Below are 19,777 nucleotides of genomic sequence, written 5' to 3' on the forward strand. Positions count from 1 at the left end.
AAGAGTTAAGAACCATATGATTTCACTCAAATGTGGGATATAGAAACTAAGAACCATGTGATTTCACTCAGAGAAACAGACAACAGTTATGATGGTTACCAGAGAGGAGGGGGTGGGGGTATAGTAAAAGGGTAAATGGAGCCAAATATACAATGACAGAAGATTATTTGACTTTGGGTTATGGAACACAATGCAATATACAGATCATGTATCAAATAAATCTTCACTTAAAACCTATTTAATCATATTAACTAATGTCACAATAAATTTAATTTTTTAATAAGTATTAAAGAAAGAAAAAGGAAAGAATCTAGAGCTGTGAGAAGAGGCAAAGACACTGAGGTGCTGGGAATAGCATCTGCACACCTCTGAGTGGCTGACCTGTCTACCAATCTCAAGCTTATCATCCCCATCTCTGGGAAGATCTGGCACAGATTAAATTATTGCAGCGTGACCTTTAACAACTGTACTAGAAACTATTTAATATGGCCTCAAGACCAGATTTTAATGAAATTTGTACAGAAGAAAGTATCTGAACTTATCCTCTCCCTCAAAAAACAAAAACAAAAACGAACAAAGAAAAAGAACCACCATTGTTTTCAGCTATGTTATGGGTATCTATTACATACAACCTTTGACTTATGGTCCTCTCTCAAGCATTCACTTGCATGGCTTCATTGGTAAAATTATATGAACAGACAAAATGGGCACTGTCTTGACTCAAGATTTTTTTTATAAATGGAAACCAAGCACTTTATGAAGTACTTGCATTGTAGTGCTCAACTAAATATTCAAATTATTTTAACTAATTCATTAAAGATGTGTTTTTTGTATACATTTATATGCCTCAGAACAATTTGGATTTTGAGCACTAGACATCCAAGGAGATGTTTTCGCCTAAAGTACACATTAACTAAATCCAAGGGAGAGAAGAATGAGGTGTGCCAGATTTTCTGTATGGATTACACTTGGTAAAATACCTGAAACATAAGCACTTATTTGGGGCTATCACCTTAGGTTCCTCTTTGCTTGACATTTTCTCAGATTTTTCTTGATTTTGGATGAACTTGACTGTTTTAAGAACTGCTGGTCAGATATTTTATAGAACATCCAATTATAATTTGTTGATTTTTTTCATGATAAAACTGGGATTATGGGTTTTGGGAAGGAAAACCACAGAGGTGAAGTGACATTTTCATCACATCACATTTAGAGTACATACTGTAAACTTTAATAATCACTGTCAATGTTAATATTGGTACAGGGCTGATGAACTGTTTATCTGGTTTCTCTACTATAAAGCTATTCATTTCTCCCACTCCCATATTCTACCCTTTGGAAGAAAGTCACTATGTTTCTTCCAAAAATGTTGCAGCCCATACCTAAAGAGTGGAGAGTTTTTTCTACCTTCTAGAGGGTAAAATATCTGCACAAATTATTTGAAATTATTCTTCATGGGAAATTTGCCTATTCTTTCATGTTTGCTTATTTATTTAATCATTTATTGATATGAGTATGAACACATAGTGATTTCATACTTTGGGATATAATTTAATATCACTTCCTTTATTTTGTTGTTTAAATTACTCTAATTTTGGCCATTGGGAGCATTCAGTTAATTTCTGTGTTGCTGTTGGCATACTTTCATTACTGACTGTGCGTGTTATTATTTCTTTAAGATTTTTTTAGCTCTTTCTTAATTTTTGATTATACAGTATGTTCCAGGCTCATCTTGCATATCTTCTGTCCCAGTCCTAGAGTAAGCCATTTATTCAAAGATCCCTAGTTCCTTTTATTAAAGAAGATTATAAACCAAGATCTGGACATTAGGTGTTCTCATTGTCGCTGGGGTGTTATTGCTTCTAGGCTATCTCAACAAACAGACCAAGGAAATATTTACCCTAAAGTATGTACAATATATAATAATTTTATATATAAGTACCTGTTCTATATTAAGCTAAACATGACTGTATCCTGATGTCTCCAACTTTATCCAGTACCATATGATCATTCTAGCTTGCTCTCCTTGTTTACCTGTATCCTCCTATGTTCCATGGATCTGCATGTATATTCTTTTGTCAGCACTGAGCTGTCTTGATTACTGAAGCTTTATATTGTGTCTTGAAATCAGATAGGGTCTTTCAATTTTGTTTTTCTTCGTTGTGTTGGCTATTTTACCTCTTTTGCCTTTCCACACAAACTTTAGAATCTGTTTGCTAATATCTAAAAAATAAATCACTGTGAGCAAGAAAATGTGTTCCAGGATAAGAAGGACAATGACTGATTAAGAAAATGCAGATCATATGGTCTTGCCAAGAAGATATATTTATAAAAAGACACTTAAGAAATTTTTAAAGGGCAGAAATAGATATTCTATGAAGTCAATGACATCTTTAGGCATGGCAAGTTATGATTTTGGATGACAACATGCAAAACCTGAAGGCTCAGTGTTTAGGAAATATTGTGGTAAAGTTGCTACTACCTCCTGGGGCTTTGTCAGGACTCTGGAAGAATCAGGAAGCATTCAAGCATTTATACTTTGAAACTTTTCCTAGATATGATGACACACCATGGGTGATGGTTACAGGGATGAAAAAAGCTATTTTATATATGTCTTGAGTTGATGACATGAGAAATGTTGCAGGTCACAGGATTTACTGCAGGTTCCATTGAAAAGCCTGTCCTCTCCCATGGCACAGTGGCTGTCTTTGCTGTTGTAGGCAACGGAGATCTTTTAAAAGGTCATATCCCTTTGGCCCCAGTGTGTTAAGAAATTGTTTAGATACAACTGAGGAACAAGTTTTGGAAACAATTGTGAAACAGGGTAGACAGAGCCCTGGCCCTGTGGCTACTTTTCAAAATGCAGTGTATGTTAGTTACTCAAAACTGCATCTGGCGACATTCCAGGTCAGCTCTGACTGCCCTTGTTAATGGCAAACCTTATTAGGTCGTGCCTACAGTTGAAGACCCCAGCATTTTTAGTCACATAGAGAAATGCTGAAACAGGTACCATAACATTTTTTAGTCAATTCAAGCCAATTTTCTCATTGAAGTTAAGTTTTTAAAATTATTTCCCAAAGATAAATGTTTAAATAGGTTAAAAAATAACTTGCTGTGGTTGTTATTGGGATTGTGTTGAATATATAGATTAAGTTGAGAAAAATGGACATCTTGAGAATGCTGAGTAAGGAACCAAAAATATATCTCCAATTTTTCAGATCTTTCTTCCTCTTCATGAGTTTCATAGTTTGCTTTATGTAAGTCTTACATTAATTTTGTTAGATTTGTAGCTAAATTTTTTTGTATTATGATAAATGTTTAAAAATATTAATTTCTAATTGTTCATATCTGATATATGGGAAATTAACTTTTACATAGTAACCTTGTATTTTGTGAACTTGCTTTACTCCTTAGTTAAAGAGCTTTCTATAGGCTCTTTGGGGTTTTCTACATAGACAATCCTATATCTGTGAGTAAAGGCAGTTTCATTTCTTTCTTCTCAATTTGTATACATTTTGCATGCTGTTCTTGTCTCACTCTACTAGTTAGGGCTTCCAGAACAATTTTGAATAGGACACATGGAAGAGAACACCCTTGCCTTCTTCCCAGTCTTAGGATCTTAAAAAATATCTGGTTTCTTGCCATTACATGCGATATAAGCAGTTTGTTTGTTTGTTTTGTAAATATTCTTGATAAACTTGTGGGAGTTATCCTTAATTCCTAGTTTCCAAGATGGATATTGGATATTGTCAAATGTTTTTTCTGTATCAATTATTATGATCACATAGTTTTTCTTCTTTAGTCTGTTTACATGGTCAAATAATTTTTAAAAGTTTAAATTAAAATGTCTTTTGAGCTTCAGTAATTAATTTTTTTCCCTGCTTCTTTATATTTTGCTTTCCTTGATTTTTCCTCCTAATTAGAGCTGACAATAGTTTCTTCATTTAAGGTAGGAGCTATAAGTTGTACTTCATAGAAGGAAATAGAGTAATTAATGATACTTTTCTAAAGCCAGAATGCCTGAGTTCACAGTACAGCTTTACTTTTTAATTAGCTATAAAGCCATATATACATTACTCCTTCATTTTCTCTATTTGTAAAAATAGACTAGTAATAAGACCTGCCTTGTTATGAAGATTAAATACATTGACGCATATGAAGTTCTTAGAATAGTATCTGCATATACTAAATTATGCAACTATTCTTCTATTATTGTATCTCTAGCACTCACACTGCTTAGCACCTACTTTGCACATTGTAAGTAAAGGCCTATTGATTTTAAACCAAATTATATTTAGGTTACTGCTCAAGGTAACTTTTTAAACAATATTTGATTACTTTGTATCATGTTTTATTTAGATATAGAACTATACGGACTGTAGAATTGACAATGTATAATAGATTAATATCAATTATACTTGTCTCACAAAAATTGTATAAGAATAAAACGGAACAGTAAACATTAATACAAGTAGATTCAATTAAACTGTTACTGAATTTGTACTCAGTGCTGACCATGGTGAAGTCCTAGGCACACAAAGAAATTGCCACCATAGTTTCAGCTTTGACAGTCTAGTAGAAAAGACTAATTTTCCTGTTGGTTTGTTTTTTAAATTAATAAATTATTTCCTTCACAAATCATAGTACCTCTTCTGCCCCAGGAGTTCAACACTACTTCCCTTATTTTAACACTCGCAGCAAGTCCTCCAAAGTTAATACCCTTCCCTTTCTGAGAGCTCAATTCTGTCCCATGGGCCTGTGTATATGTTTTTCTGCCAATAGTATACTGCTTTGATCATTGTAGCTATGTAGTATAGTTTGAATTCAGGGATTATGATCACTCTGGTTTTGTTCTTTTTCTCTCATGATCACTTTTGTTATTTGGGATCTCATATAAATTTTAGGATTATTTACTCTAGTTCTGTGAAAAAGTCCTACCAGGATTTTGATGGGTATTGCATTAAGTCTGCATTGTATTATATTGCTTTAGGTAATATGGACAGTTTAACAATGGGGATCCTTCCAATCTATAAGCAGAAAATATCTTTCCATTTCTTTGTGTATTCTTCAAATTATTTCAACCATGTCTTGTAGTTTTCAGTATGTCTTTTACTTCTTTTGTTCAGTTTATTCCTAGGTATTTTTTTCTTTTTTCTTTTTTGCATTTGTAAATGAGATTGTTTTCATTTTTTCCCTGATATTTCATTGCTAGTATATAAGAATGTAATGAATTTTTGTATATTGATTTGTATCCTGCAATTTTACTGTGTTGTTTTTAATAGTCTTTTAGTGGGGTTTTCAGAGTTTTCTGTATATAGATTCATGTCATCTGCAAATAGTGACAGTTTTACTTCTTTATTACCTTTTTTGGATGCCTTTCATTTCTTTCCTCTGTCCAATTGTTCTGGATAGGACTTCTAGCCTATGCTGAATAACAGTGAGTGGGGGCATCTTTGTCTTCTTTCTTCTTTTAGAGGAAAAGCATTCAGTTTTTCACCATTAAGTATGATATCGACTGAGGATTTGTCATATATGGCCTTTATTATATTGAAGTTTTTAACTTCTATGTCCATTTTATTGAGTGTTTTAATCATAAATGGATGTTGTTTATTGGATGTCAAATGTTTTTTCATCTATTTACATGACTATGATTTTTTTCTGTTTTTAATGCGGTGTATCACATTGACTGATTATGTATGTTGAACCATCCTTGCATACCTGGAATAAACCCCACTTGATTGTGATGTACTATCTTTCTAATTCAATGTTGTACTCAATTTACTAGTATTTGTTTAGAATTTTTGCATATATGTTCATCAGAGATATTGGCCTGTAATTATTTTTGTATGTGTGTGATGTCCTTGTTTGGTTTTAGTATTAAGGTAATATCAGCATCAGAAAATGAGTTATGAAGTATCCCTCCCCTTCAATTTTTTGGAACAGTTTGAGAAGGATAAATATTAAATATTGTTTGAATGTTTGATATACTGTACCAGTGAAACCATCTGGTCCTAGACTTTTGTTTAAGAGGAAGTTTTTGATTATTAATTCAATTTCCTTATTAGTGACTGGTTCATGTAGGTTTTCCAATTCTTTATGGTTTAATCTAAAACGTTATGGGCAATTAATTTATCACAGAGGTGCAAAAAGCATGCAAAGGAGAAAGAAAATCTTCTTCAATAAATGGTGTCAGGAAATCTGAAAAGCACATGCAAAAGAATAAAGCTAGACTGCTATCTGATACCATACACAAAATAACTCAAAATGTATTGAAGGCTTGAATATAAGACCTGAAATTACAAAGTACATAGAAGAAAACATAGGCACTAAACTAAAGGACTTTGGTCTCAGAGGGGGTTTTGTGAACTTGACCCCAAAGGCAAGGGAAGTAAAAGCAAAAATAAATAATTGGAACTACATCAAATTAAAATGCTTCCACACAGCAAAAGAAACCATCAACAAAACAAGAAGGCTACCAAACAAATGGGAGAAGATATTTGAAAATTATACTTTTGATAAGGGGCTAATATCCTCATACAAGTCAACAACAAAGGAGCAAAATCTCAATTAAATAATGGGTGGATAGGCATTTTTCCAAGGAAGATACACAGATGGCCAACAGATAAATGAAAAGATGCTCAACTTCACAAATTAGAAATTATACGTTCACCTGTGCTTGAGGATTAACCCTGCTGAATTCGTCTTTCAGGGGTACCTTGGCTCTGGAGCTGCAATAGCCTGTTGGTTACTAAGCTTCCAATGGATATCTTGTTGTTTTAGGAGCTTCCTTGGGAGAATTAAAGGTTTTAAGTGAATGTGAAACATCAGACAGAAACTGTAGGGAAGATGTATTGACAATGAAACTCAACTTTCCAAAAGTTCATTTGAAACCAACTTCCTTCTCAGCAAAAATGATTCAGATTTACAAACCTCCAGAGGCCTTTCTGGGACTTTAGAGCATTAGAGAGCTTTTTTCTTGCTGTCTTGGATTATCTCTCCATTGTTTCTTGACGTGTCGAGGGGAAGATTTGATTGGTAAATCACCTTTTCCCTAAGGCCTTAAATTCTTTACTCATTCAAAGATAAATAGGGCTCTGACAATACATTCCACAGAGCTTTCTCCCTTGCATGGATCCCAAGACAATCAGGTTGTGCCATGCCAAGGGTGTAATAATGAGCAAGGCAGAAGCCAAATGGTAAAATCCAAAAGATACAGCCCAGGTTGAGCGGTGCTGGGGGGTTATCCTGTCTGTTACTCTGTTTTGAACTAGAAAAAGAATTAGGATGAGCAATAGGCAGAGACATGAATTTGAGTCTTAACTCTATCATTTGAAATGTTATCTTGGGAAGCAATGAACTCTTATGTGTATTTTGCTCTTCTGTTAAATGCATTAAACATTTTCTTTCTCGAAGTGTTATTGATATAGTGAATATAATGAAATATAATGTATAATGTAATGTAATGAATAGTAGAAAATTAATAAATCACATTGAGCACTGACTCAGGCAATACGCTATGTATTACATAGTATTTTCGCATTTCAGCACCTTGCAATCTACAAAGTAGGTGCCATTTTCATTTTTATTGTTCAAATGAGAAATACTAGACTTGTAACTCTTCCAGCCAGCTGGCTAGAGGCGTGGCCAGAGCTAGAACCAGGCCTGACTCCAAGGCCTATCTCATATCCATTAATCCCTTTCAGTGCTGCTGTTTCATGGGGTCCAATTCAGAGGTCTGCCTATATGAAAAGATCTGCCAGTCTGAGATGGCTTTGTTTATGATGGATTCAAAGGAGAGGCAGAGAGAAGAGTTGTTTGTGGCTTTAAATAAAAGTAGCTGTCAAAATCCAGTTGCTTAAATCCTAAGACAGAGGAAAACCAGGAAATACACCAACACTGTATTTTGGTTACACGATCATCAATGATCCATAGAATTTAGAGCTCTGCAACTTGTTCTTGTTCTCAGAAGAGAAGGAAACAGAGTCTCATAAATGAGCCTTAACTTATCCAGGGTCACACTAGTCAGTTGTGGGGAAAACTAAGGCTGAACTGCAACTCCTCAGCACGCCAATCTACCACATCTTGTGCAACCTTGCCTCTAATGGAGGAACCACGATAAATGAATAGCCTCATGATTTCTAACAAAATTTTACCTACTGGAAAGGGCCTGATAGAATCACACTTTAGTCTGAATTAAAGGCACTGTGTTGTTACCTGTCCCAGAGAACACTTCTCTGGGTTTCTGTTTGGAAAACCAAGACACACATATGCTCTTTCTGCTAAATAAAAACCAAAAAGACTTTATTTACACATTAGGCTAGTCCTGTGCAATAGGCTTGAGGAAGGAAGAAGAACCACAGGGGTGGCAGGAAAGTGGTCAGCATGAAGTGCACGTGTGTGTGCATGTGCGCTCCCGAACACGTTGATAGCTGTTGGATGCCTGTGTGTGCTGCTGTATTGTTTTGACTTAAAAGGTCACATAGCGGGGTCATATTGGCTTATGCTATTTTCTCCCAGAATACTCTTTATCTGGCTATGTGGCAATATTGAATTAACTTTTCAAACCCCAGTTCTCATCACTTCCTTTGTGAAACATCCCATAGCTTATAAAGTAGTTTCTTCAGCTTTCTACACAGCCCAACACTTAGATATCGTCTACCCAGTATTCAGATCTTACTTTAATTGTCACCATCTCAGGGAAACACCTTGACACCAGGTTCAGGCCTTCTGTATACACTCATTATGCCCTCTATTATTTACTTCAAACACTCGTTAGAGTCATGCAAGAGCAATTACTGTGTCTGATTGATACCTGTCCCCCTCCCTAGGCTCCAAGTTTAAGAATGGACAGGTCTCTTTGGTCTGAATGGACAGAGCTTTGTTTCCTCAGGACCTGGTATGGTGTTCAGCACAGAAAAAACACTCAATAAATATTTCTTGTTGAATGAGTCGTATAGCACTTTGTATTATGCATAATTTTTTTGTACCTTGCATGATTGCTGAATTTTGTTTCCTTAGAGTTTAGTACAATGTTGGCACTTAGTAAATGCTATTTTTTTAAAAAATTTTGAAACAATGAATGAATAAAATATGCTGAAATCCCTTCTCCATGGAAGTTTTATAAGTTTTGAAAAATACAGGTAACTAGAAAAATCCCTCAAACTGATTTTTTCTCCTTGAGAGGAAAAAGCTATATAGAAATCTAGTGTCCCAAATATTTGTAAAATGCTACGGTTTTTAGATATACATGTATCTAGCTGTATGACATCCTAGAAGTACTGTTCACATTGGTATAATGTTTTTGTATGGCACATGGTCATTAAATATATTATTTACTCATTGAAAGCCCAGATTTTTCCATGCCTGAGGTATCTAGGAAGCTGTATAGTAGAGGCTCAAGAGCTTGGTCTTGGGCATCAGAATGGGTTATGGTTTCTGCTTTGCCACTTTTTGGGTGTGTCCTGCAAGCAAATTACCTGGCCACTCTGTGCTTCAGTTTTCTCATTTGTAAAATGAGGATAATAATGAAAGCTACTTTGGAGGATCGGTATAAAAGTTTACTGGGTAATAGGGTTAATTGGTAATAAGGGCTTATAATGCATAGTGTTTAGTATATATAGTGTAGTAGGTGGCAAATAAATTTGAGCTACTAATATAAATGTATCTAGCCATCTCAGTTCTCAAAATTTTCTCATAATAACAGATACTTTTAATAGCTAAAAATTTAAGTAACTATTTTTTTAGGGCTTTGATGCAGGAAAATAAGAGGATCATGAAATCAAGCAGGTATAAGTCATCAGTCTCAACAAGCGCTAAGAACGTGTTCTAGTTAGCGTGCAATACACAGTATATGTCTTCAGACAATCAATATTACATCAAATACTGAATTATTTCATAAACTGACTCCATATGGTGACACCCTAGTTTGTAACAGGAATATTAATACCTCAAGAACAGTGTCATCATTGTAAGGTGGTTCCAGCCCTGGAGGGGTCATACATCCCACCCTTAAGTTAAAGCGGAAACACTAATGGACTGGAGAGCACATAGACATCATAAAAACAGATTTAATATATGATGAAAAATTTGTATTTGGAAAACTGAAAAGAAGCCTATTGCTTTTAAGACATTCACTAAAGGAAAATCCTCTTGGGGGTATATTGGATTCTCCAAGTGTGTGAAGGATTTTTTTTGTGTGCCAAAAGTTAGGATAGAAGGCTGGTTTATATTTGAAAGGAGATCATTTGCTACTTTAAATTGCTCATATTAGGGAGGAAATAACAGTCTTCTGTGGATAAACAATGCCAGCAGCCCTTTAACAAGAACTGTGACACTTCAGGGCCTAGAATATTCTAAAGGAAAGCCAAGACTGACCTGGCTTGCAGAACAAAGGAAGAATTTATCAGTTCCATGTTGCCTATCTGGACACCATGTCTACCAAGGCATGGACTTTTCTCACATTGATCTGAAATGTGCTTTTTAAATATGGAGAAAATCTCTATATCACATTGGAAGATTTTACAATCATCCCCTGGTTTCATCTCCACCTTCCCCCAATACAGACAACTGGTGCACAGGATGACAATTACAACAAACATTATTTTGGCAAGAAAATAAGAGAGGTCAGCTTGCCATTGTGACGTCAGTTCTTAATTCCGTTTGATGCCCCAGAGGCTCTTTCTACCTTCTTCCTATGGGTTTCTAGCATCTCATGACATCCAACAATACATCTGACGTTGGCATACTTCTCCATCCAACACCTATAAATCAGAATTACCTAGATCCTACATATCAGCCAGGAGAAAGGTAAAGGTATCTAATACCAAAGAATACAGGCTATCACCGACTTTGTTTAACAGGCCAAGTAGGACCAGAGAGAGGGCTTAAAATGCTGCCTAGAACAGGAGTACTGACTCCAGACCCTCACTGCTTCAATGGAAAAGGGCCCCCAAACTCAGGAGGAACAATCCTTCACACCTTGCATATATTTTTCCTCCCTGCAAAAAGATCCACAACCTGTATATACTAAGTCTCATCTCATTTTGTTTCACTGTGATTCCTTGAAAGTGCTCTTGCTAGTTCACTCATCTAAGATTTTAGTGATATATATGTGGATGAAGCATTTTAGCTTTGCTGGTAATTATTGTCAAGATGGAACGATTTTAGAATTGCACTAAGATACAATTTTAACAGTACAGTTTTATGATAATGTTAACTAAAAAGAGAATTTTTAAAAAGCATCTACTGTTCTATTACTTCAGCAAATTAAACATTCCTATTTCCCTGTTCACTTTCAATATCTAGCTGGATGTTTGCATAATAGTTGAATAACTATATTCATAGCACAGATAAAATTGTATTACTTAAATGTCTCACATCTGCATTTTTCCAAATTTGCCATAAAGTAATCATTTCACTTAGTTACAGGCAAAATTGGTAAAGTAAAAATGTACAAACTTCCAGTTATAAAATAAATAAGTCATAAGGATATAATATGAGCATGGGAACTATAGTTAATAAAATTGTATTATATATTTGAGAGTTGCTTAATAATACTGTATTGTATATTTGAAAGTTGCAAAGAGAGTAGATCTTAAAAGTCTTCATCAAAAGAAAAAAAATTTTGTAACTGTGTATGGTGACAGATGTTAACTAGATTAATTGTAGTGATTATTTCACAAGATATACAAATATCAAATCATTATATTGTAGACCTAAACTAATATAATAGGGAATGTCAATCACACCTCAATTAAAGTAATAACATTTTTAAAAAAATCAGTAAGGCAAATTTAAAGCCTACATTCAACATTTTTCAAAATATTAAAAATATTTACATAAGTAGAAACTTACTGATAATTGAAAATTGATCTTAATTATTCTTTAAAGTGGCTTTCCAATATTTTTTGACAGTAGCCATAATAAAAACATGCTATTTATGTGATATACACATATACATGTATAGACATAAACATCTATGAGTTCTGTCTGGAAAAATCCAAGCCATTATTAGTATAACAAGAATGGTTTGCATGACATCGATGTAACCTGGCAGCTAAGTAGTGTGGACTGGAATGAAAATGCGTGAACAATGATGGCTTCACCGTACTAGTCAGTGGGGACAGTAGACTCTGTTGAGTGAGCACGTATACAGTGTGGCCATTGCGTTCAAAAATGGCCATCTGCATCAAATTTTGCATTAAGCTTGAACATGCCTCCATGGAAGCTATTGAAGTGGTTCAGAAGGCCGCAGCTATGGGCAACAGGTGATTGGCAGCGTCATCACAACAAAGCACCTGCTCATGCATCACATCTTGTGCAGAGTTTTTTGGCAAAACATCAAATCACCTAGGTGACTCAGCCCCTCAACAGCCCAGATGTGGCACCCTTCAACTTCTGGTTTTTTCCCAAAACTTAAAATCACCTTTGAAAGAGAAGAAATTTCAGACCATCAGTGAGATTCAGGAAAGTACAATAGGGTAGCTGATGGCAACTGGGAGAACTGTGTGAGGTTCCAAGGTGCCTACTTTGAAGGGGACTGAGGTATCATTGTTCTAGGTACAATCTTTCTTGTATCTTCTTCAATAAATGTCTCTATTTTTCATTGTACATGGCTTGATACTTTCTGCACAGACTTCATTGGATAAGTTGAATCATAACATTTCATAAAACAATACTTAGCCAGACTACCTGCACTAGGATCTGATGTATCTCATTGGTTCCATTGTAATTTATTCCATTCCAGAGCCATCTATTGCCCTTTCTCTCCTTTTCCACCTCTCTCTGTCTCTTTCTCTCTCTCCCTTTCTTTTCTTAAGCTATCTGTAGCCCATAACATTGATTTCATGATCCTGATCTGTAGATTGATAAATACTCTTTAAAAGCAGCTTTGCCAATATGTAGAACTTAAAATGGTTTATTAACATTGAATTCAAACAATGATATGTACTATCTGTTAACTTAATATGTGGAACTAGTTTTAGCAAATAATTTCTCTGCCAATGCTAGTTGTCAAGGGGAATATATTTGCTTAGAGGAACTCACTTGTTTTGTGAAGAAAAGTCTGAAAGAAACCACAATCTATTTTTGTTTCCTCTTTTGTTCATTGGCTACAGTCTGAGTTTTGATTCTGTCACTTTGTGTATTTTATATTAAAATCTGAACTCTGACTAATGGTATATAACAAAATTCAATTTGGTTGCTTAATATCTCTGAGGATTCACTCCAATGTTATATGTTCACTATGCTAAAGTGGCTCACATAAAGTAGCCCCTTAAAACATGCTTGCTGATTGCAAATGAACATATATAGAAGGAGCACGTGCAAGAGCAGTTAGAACAGCCTGTTCAGGTACTTAAATCCCCAAGACCACTTGACACTCAGAAATGTAGAGTCATTCGTGGATTCTTTCATTATTTACTATTTTATTACACTATAATTAGTATTGCTTAAATTGCTAGAAAATAACAAAATATGCAAAGGAAGGAGAACTTTAACTTTTTAAAATACTTAAAATCATCATTACTTCTGTTAGATTTCTTATACCCACAAATTGCTCTATGGCTCAGAGATATTGATAAAACAGTAGTTATGAACCTTTCCATTGTTCAATAAATTTTAGAGTGTTAACTTATTTTTCACATGTTCTTACAAAAAGCAATCATCTCATATATCTATAATGTAAGTTTTGTGGTGTGTGTTATTACATACCCCCATTTAGCTATATTCCCTCACGGATTTATTTAGTTTTCAGTCCTGTTTTATTTCTTTCATATCACTTTTGATCCATTATAATATAGTATATCACTTATTTTGTGTATAATTTAAATTTGAAATGCAGCTGAAATATGGATATTTTTCACACAGTTAAGTCAGTAATTACTCTTTAGCTTTATTGAAAACAAGGTAGATATAATATTAAATAAACTCCTTTTTTTTTTTTGGAATGCTTTTAAATTTGGTTTTGCAATAAAATGACCATGATATTTTCCTTCTTATAATCTAAATACCTTTGTTTTTCAAAAGAATTGAATTTATCAGTTACTTGTAGCTTTACTTCATAAGTCTTTGGCAAACACTGAGATATAGTTTTGACTGACACTCATTATTTCTTTGTTTATTTTTTTCTTTTTCCATAATGAGGACAGACTCTAAAACTGAAATATAATGTTGAAACTTTCATTTCCTTTTATTTTAAATCTGTCTTTACTTAATAGGGTTTTTTTCTTAATGGAAAATGTAGTGAGCAGAACATTGATTTTTTTTTTGCTTTTTTAAAAGATTATAGTTGCTTTTTTATTTACAATGTCTTTAGTAAATATTTATGGGATCATTAATCTTGTCTTCAGTTTATAACTCTAATTCAAAAAATTTGAGGCAATGTAGTATAAGGAAGGAAGTATATAACTCAAGGATTGTATTTCTCCTTTAAAGATTTGGGACACACTGTTTAACTTTTGTTGCCACTTTCTCTACACATAGGAATGATACTTGTGCCTTTGCTTTACTTTACAGGAATATTTTGGAACTGGATAAATATATGTATCAATAAATACTTTGAATTCTTAAAATAAATACACATCATTTACTTAGTAATAGCAAGCAGAATATGTTGTGCGAAGAATAGCAAGAAGATGTATAATAGCAAGAAGTACAGATATCAAGTACTTAAATCTATTGTGCTTTAAAAAGCAGTCTAGTTTTCATTGAACTTACACTACACTATTAAGTCATGCAGCTCTGTGTATGTGTTGGGGTAAAAGACTAAGAAAAGGAAAACAGGAAACATACACTAACTGAATATCCCTAGGTGCTAGATCTTATGAATGTACTTTCTCAGATAATCCTTCTAACAACTTCATTGGGCATATCCTATTAACCCCATATTATAGAAGAGGAAAATATAACTTAAACAGGTCAAATGACTTTCTTACATCTGATAATCGATCAATTACTGAGCTAAGGATTTAAACCCAACTGCAAAACTCAGCTTTACAGGGCATCACAAGGTTTTTCTAATTGCTGCTTTGGAAACTTCTGTGTGCAGCTAAAGTGGGAAAGGACAGAACTAATTTAATTAAAGGAAATAATTTACATTACCCAAAGAGATTTCTTTTTTAGCTTCCCTCAATGTTTCCATTACAGTTTTAGCTGAAGATATAGATCATGTCTTATTTTATCTTGCTCAGTGGTCCAACTCTGTATCCTGGACTTACAAAAATATACTTGCTAAAGGTGAGTTAAAGGGCAGGACTTATACTGCAATTTCTCTGCTCAGTTATTTATGTAATTAAAATAGTTGTTTCCAAGAGTCACTGGCGGTTGAACTAGAGGAGGGCATTGGAAGGAGAGGCAGCTTGTGAGTTAGGGAAATTCCAGATGACCAGGGTTGCCAGATTTCCCGCTGGCTCTTTATTGCTAAACACTGCCTCCTGTTCTCCTTGCACAGCTGTGTGCTTCATTAAATAGTGATGCCTTCAAATTACAGCAGTGCTAAAATGCAGAGTAGGGGGAAATTCCTCTACACTGGTTGCTGCCAAGTTCCTAGAATTTTAATAGCACACTCACCAAACTACCTCCTTACCCTCTAAAACCTAAAAGTTCAATATCAAGAGTGTATTCATCAATTATAATGCCCCTCTATTCTCTTGGAGAGTTTGAAATATCATGTAGACACATTAGTAAGAGTACCCATGTGTACAGCAACTTCGTATGGGTTTTGTTTGGGCAGATAAAGCTTCTGACCTTGATGTTGCCACTAGTTTTCTAGTTGAGTCAGGGAATATTACCTAATCATCTGAAACACAGATTTTTTTTTCCCCATCCACAATGTGGGTGTAGTGTTTTTCAGAAACCTGCCTTGTGGAATTTACAGCCAAGAACCCAGTTGCTACTGCTCAGGGAAAGAATAAAAGGGACAAGAGTTTAACTCAGCAATATTTGTGGAGAATTTATGTGCGCAAAATACCATGGTGACTTAAGTAGAGGATGACAACATAAGTAAAACAAGGCTAATTAATATACACTAATAGGACTAGTGTGAGGTTAGCTCTGATGAGTCATATGTTAAAGTTATTAAAAAGGTACAATGTGAATATGGCAAAAAATACAAATTCTACCTGCAGGGATTGGAAAAGTTTCAAAGGGTAAGTAACATTGTCTCCAGACCTTGAAGGATAGACAAATCAAGGCACTTCTGGTGGAGAAAACAAATGTAAACAAAGAGAAAATAGAATTTAGTGGATTATCAGAATGGTATGTTGCCTTGTGTTGAAGTGGCAGCATTGTGACTGTATTATAATACAAACAGTAGGTTTGTCTGGCAATTAAAAAAAATAACATCCTGGTTGACTTCGTATGAGCCTATTTTCTCTAGTTGAGTCCATCTATATCTTATAGAAGCTGGATTCTTGCATTTATATCATATGCCATACACTCACAGGCATTTGAATTTGTGAGCCTTGGGCTTAAATAAAGAATAGGAAGGGGACAGGTGGATTGAGGGAGCTTTTGTAATAGAAGGCTGTTGGTCTGGGTGTTGGTGGATGGATAGAAGAAAAGCAAGAATATGAAGGACTAAAGTGGAGATGATCTGTGGGCTCCCTGTCCCTGGGGAAAAAAGTAGTAGTTAGCGAGTGGGCAGGACTTGAGCCTGCTTTCTTCTGGAGAGTTTCACCCAATCTGGACAAGGAAAACACAGAATAATTCAAGTTAATGTACATTTATTGAGCACATACTTGCACGAACCGTGTAATGGGCACAGTGGTGGATATTGCGATACAGTAATGCATTATCCTTGTCCCTAGTTATAAGGAATAAAAGCACACAGACATGTAAGCAAGTAACTTTGCACATGATAGAATTCCGTAAGAGCCGGCAATTTGCCATGGAAGTATGAAGGAAGACAGATTTATTTTGACTCAGAATGCATAAGAAACATTTCTAAAGAATTATATTTGAGGTGAGATGGAAAGATTAGCTAGGTTGTTGATTAGTAAACAAATGTGAAAAGGTATTCTGATTGATGGAAAGAGGTAGCCATAAAATGCAAGAACTATTTTAGAAATTAAGACCAGGGTATCATTTATATTTTATTATGAGATGAAATTAGGGTCAGACCTTCACACATCTTCAAAGTCATGTCATTGAGTTTGAACTTCAGACTCAATCAAGAGCCATTGAAGATATCTGAGATGTGTAGCGACAGCCAAATCTATGTATGAACTCAGGTGTACCAAGAACTTCTTTATTGCCACATATTATAGCTCCAGAAACTAGCTATGTTTGTCTAAGAATTCCTCAGATCACCATAGGATTGGATCCATAGGTCAGGATTTGAGGTCTTGATTATTTAATTTTTTTTAAATTTATTGATGTGGGGGGGGGAGGGATAAAGAGAGAGAGAAATTTGTTGTCCCATTTACTTATGTATTCATTGGATGCTTTTTGCATGTGCTCTGACAAGGGATTGAACCTGCAACCTTGCCATACCAGGATGACACTCCAACCAGCTGAGCTAACCAGTCAAGCCTGGAGCTCTTGATTATTTGGCTTAAGGTCATATATATACTGACATGCACGGACCTAGCTCTTAATATGGGTTTTAGGGCCACTCCATCTCCATCTCCATCTCCACCCCTTCTGCGGGCTCTCGTTGCATTTGATTTATTCACTGTATTTCTGGCACTTGACACACTGCATGGCAAGTAATAGGTACTCAGTAAATGTTTGCTGAATGAACAAACTACAAGCTTGTGGAGAAGAACCTGGTTATTAGCACTTGAGTAAACAATCTACACATAAGCACCTGGTTTTGAGCAGGACAGAGGACTAGCCTTTGATAATTTCATTTGGTCCTTGAGTAGTTGGATAAATAGCTCGTTTTCCTGAAATAAGTCTCCTTCGTTATGATTTCATAATATTTACATGTTATATTAATAAACAATCCAATAATTATACAATAAGTACAGATCAATTTCTAAGCCATTTTAGAGGCATTCAAAATTCAGAAATATTTGATCAAGTGAAATCCACCTTGGATTTCCATGGTTTTTGTCCACCGTGGAAAGAGTGGTTAAAGCCTGGTCTTTATTCTCTTCAAAGTATGTTTTTAATAGTTTCCAGCTTTGTTTAACATATCTGAAACCTAAATGCAATTTGGATAAATTTGGATGTCTAACTTTCCAGTTCATATAGGTGTTTCATTGATACTCAGTGGTATATTTTTATTATGTGTACGTAAATTAAAGCACACCATGTAAACTCATTTTGTGTGTGTGCATGTGTGTGTGATGTATGACAGCACAGGGTCCTCATAAGTTTGAATGTGGAAAAGCCTTATTAAATTTCTAAGCATTCTCCCTTCAAGTTCTGGGGTCATCACTTTCCTGCTATGATATTTTGAAAGGTGGTCATATTTCCATTTTTCTCTCCTAACCCTGGTGCTCTGCTTGTCTGGAAAGTTTACAGAGACATATGCAAAGAAATTAGGCCTTAGCTCTGATCCCTTTTCATAGTGCGGAGTTATTGCCCAAGCCATAGAATTTACCAGAGAAAAATACAGAGATATCAACATTCAAAAGATAAGTACATTAAAAAAAAAAATCCTGCTTTGACAGAGGTTTGATAAGGTGAGTATTTGCAGTCAAGTGTATGGAAATCCTGAAAAGTTTTCTTTCTACTTTAGTCTGAGTAATTGTCTCAAAAACCTCTCTTTCAAGATTTTCTTTCAAATTGGGGTTTACCACAGACTTTGATAGATTTCCCTTGGTTGGGGATCATCCTTACATCATTCCAAAGTCCTGTACTGTCAAAAGTGAGAAGTCGCTGGTTTCTTAGGAGGGAGTATGAAGGAATAAAAAATGCTAAAGATTTTATGCAGTGTGCTTCTCAGAATTACTGAGTCAATTTTACACACATACACCTGGGGGTGTACACACACTTATATAAAAGGTATTTTTTTTAATTTATTGATTTTTGAGAGAGAGGAAAGGAAAGAGAGGAAAAGAGAGAGACTTCGATTTATCGTTCCACTTATGTGTATACATTCATTGGTTCATTCTTCCATGTGCCCTGACTGCAGATAGAACCCACAACCTTGATAGATAGGGCTAACGCTCTAACCAACTGAACTACCTGGCCAGGGTCTAAAAGGCATTATTTTTAAACTGCTGTCTAAAGACCCAAACCCAACCCCCGCCCCCCTCAAAAAAAAAAAAATTCCAAATGGAGTTTTCAGTATGTGTTCAGCAAAAAACTCATTTTTCTTCTGGACACAGATGTCTACATTTTTCAATTTCCCTATAAGTTTTAAGTGGCCATGTAGCTTTGTTCTTACCAACACACTGTGGACGGGAGAGCTGCACACTTCTTCCAGACCTTCTAAGATTACATTCTTTTCTTGCTCGCACCCACCACGCCCGTCCCATCTCCTTCTCTCTGAGCATACAAGCTGGATAGAGAGGACCCTGAGGCATTATTTTGAGCCCTCGAGGGTAGCCTGGGCAGTAGATGGAAGGATTCTATATCTCTGAGTCACCACGTGTAGGGAGCTGCTCAGGAGAGCTGTCTGAAAGGAAACATCTTTGTAAGACTTGATGTGAGTTAGAAATAAAGCTTCATTGTGGCATTTGTTTTGAGATTGTGGCATTTGTTTTTCACTGTAGTTAGCTTTTACTCTAAAACAAGGACAGGTAAGGGCATGACCTGGTCAGCTAGAAGAAGTTATCAGGGAGGAATATTGTGTCTCTCTATCAATGTACTACTTTTGTTCCTCTAG

At 35.2% G+C, this 19,777-nt stretch overlaps 1 protein-coding gene and 1 pseudogene across 4 annotated transcripts in view; both read left to right on the forward strand.

The window, feature by feature from the left end:
• The window catches only part of TP63 (tumor protein p63), a 219,811-nt gene that overhangs the window by 52,352 nt on the left and 147,682 nt on the right, over positions 1 to 19,777 (forward strand). The window lies entirely within an intron of this gene.
• On the forward strand, positions 2,368 to 3,177 carry LOC129079876 (acyl-CoA synthetase short-chain family member 3, mitochondrial-like; annotated as a pseudogene).

This window comes from Pteronotus mesoamericanus, unplaced genomic scaffold, assembly GCF_021234165.1.
Source record: "Pteronotus mesoamericanus isolate MK-2021 breed Mesoamerican mustached bat unplaced genomic scaffold, CSHL_Meso_final contig_82, whole genome shotgun sequence".
Classification (NCBI taxonomy): domain Eukaryota; kingdom Metazoa; phylum Chordata; class Mammalia; order Chiroptera; family Mormoopidae; genus Pteronotus; species Pteronotus mesoamericanus.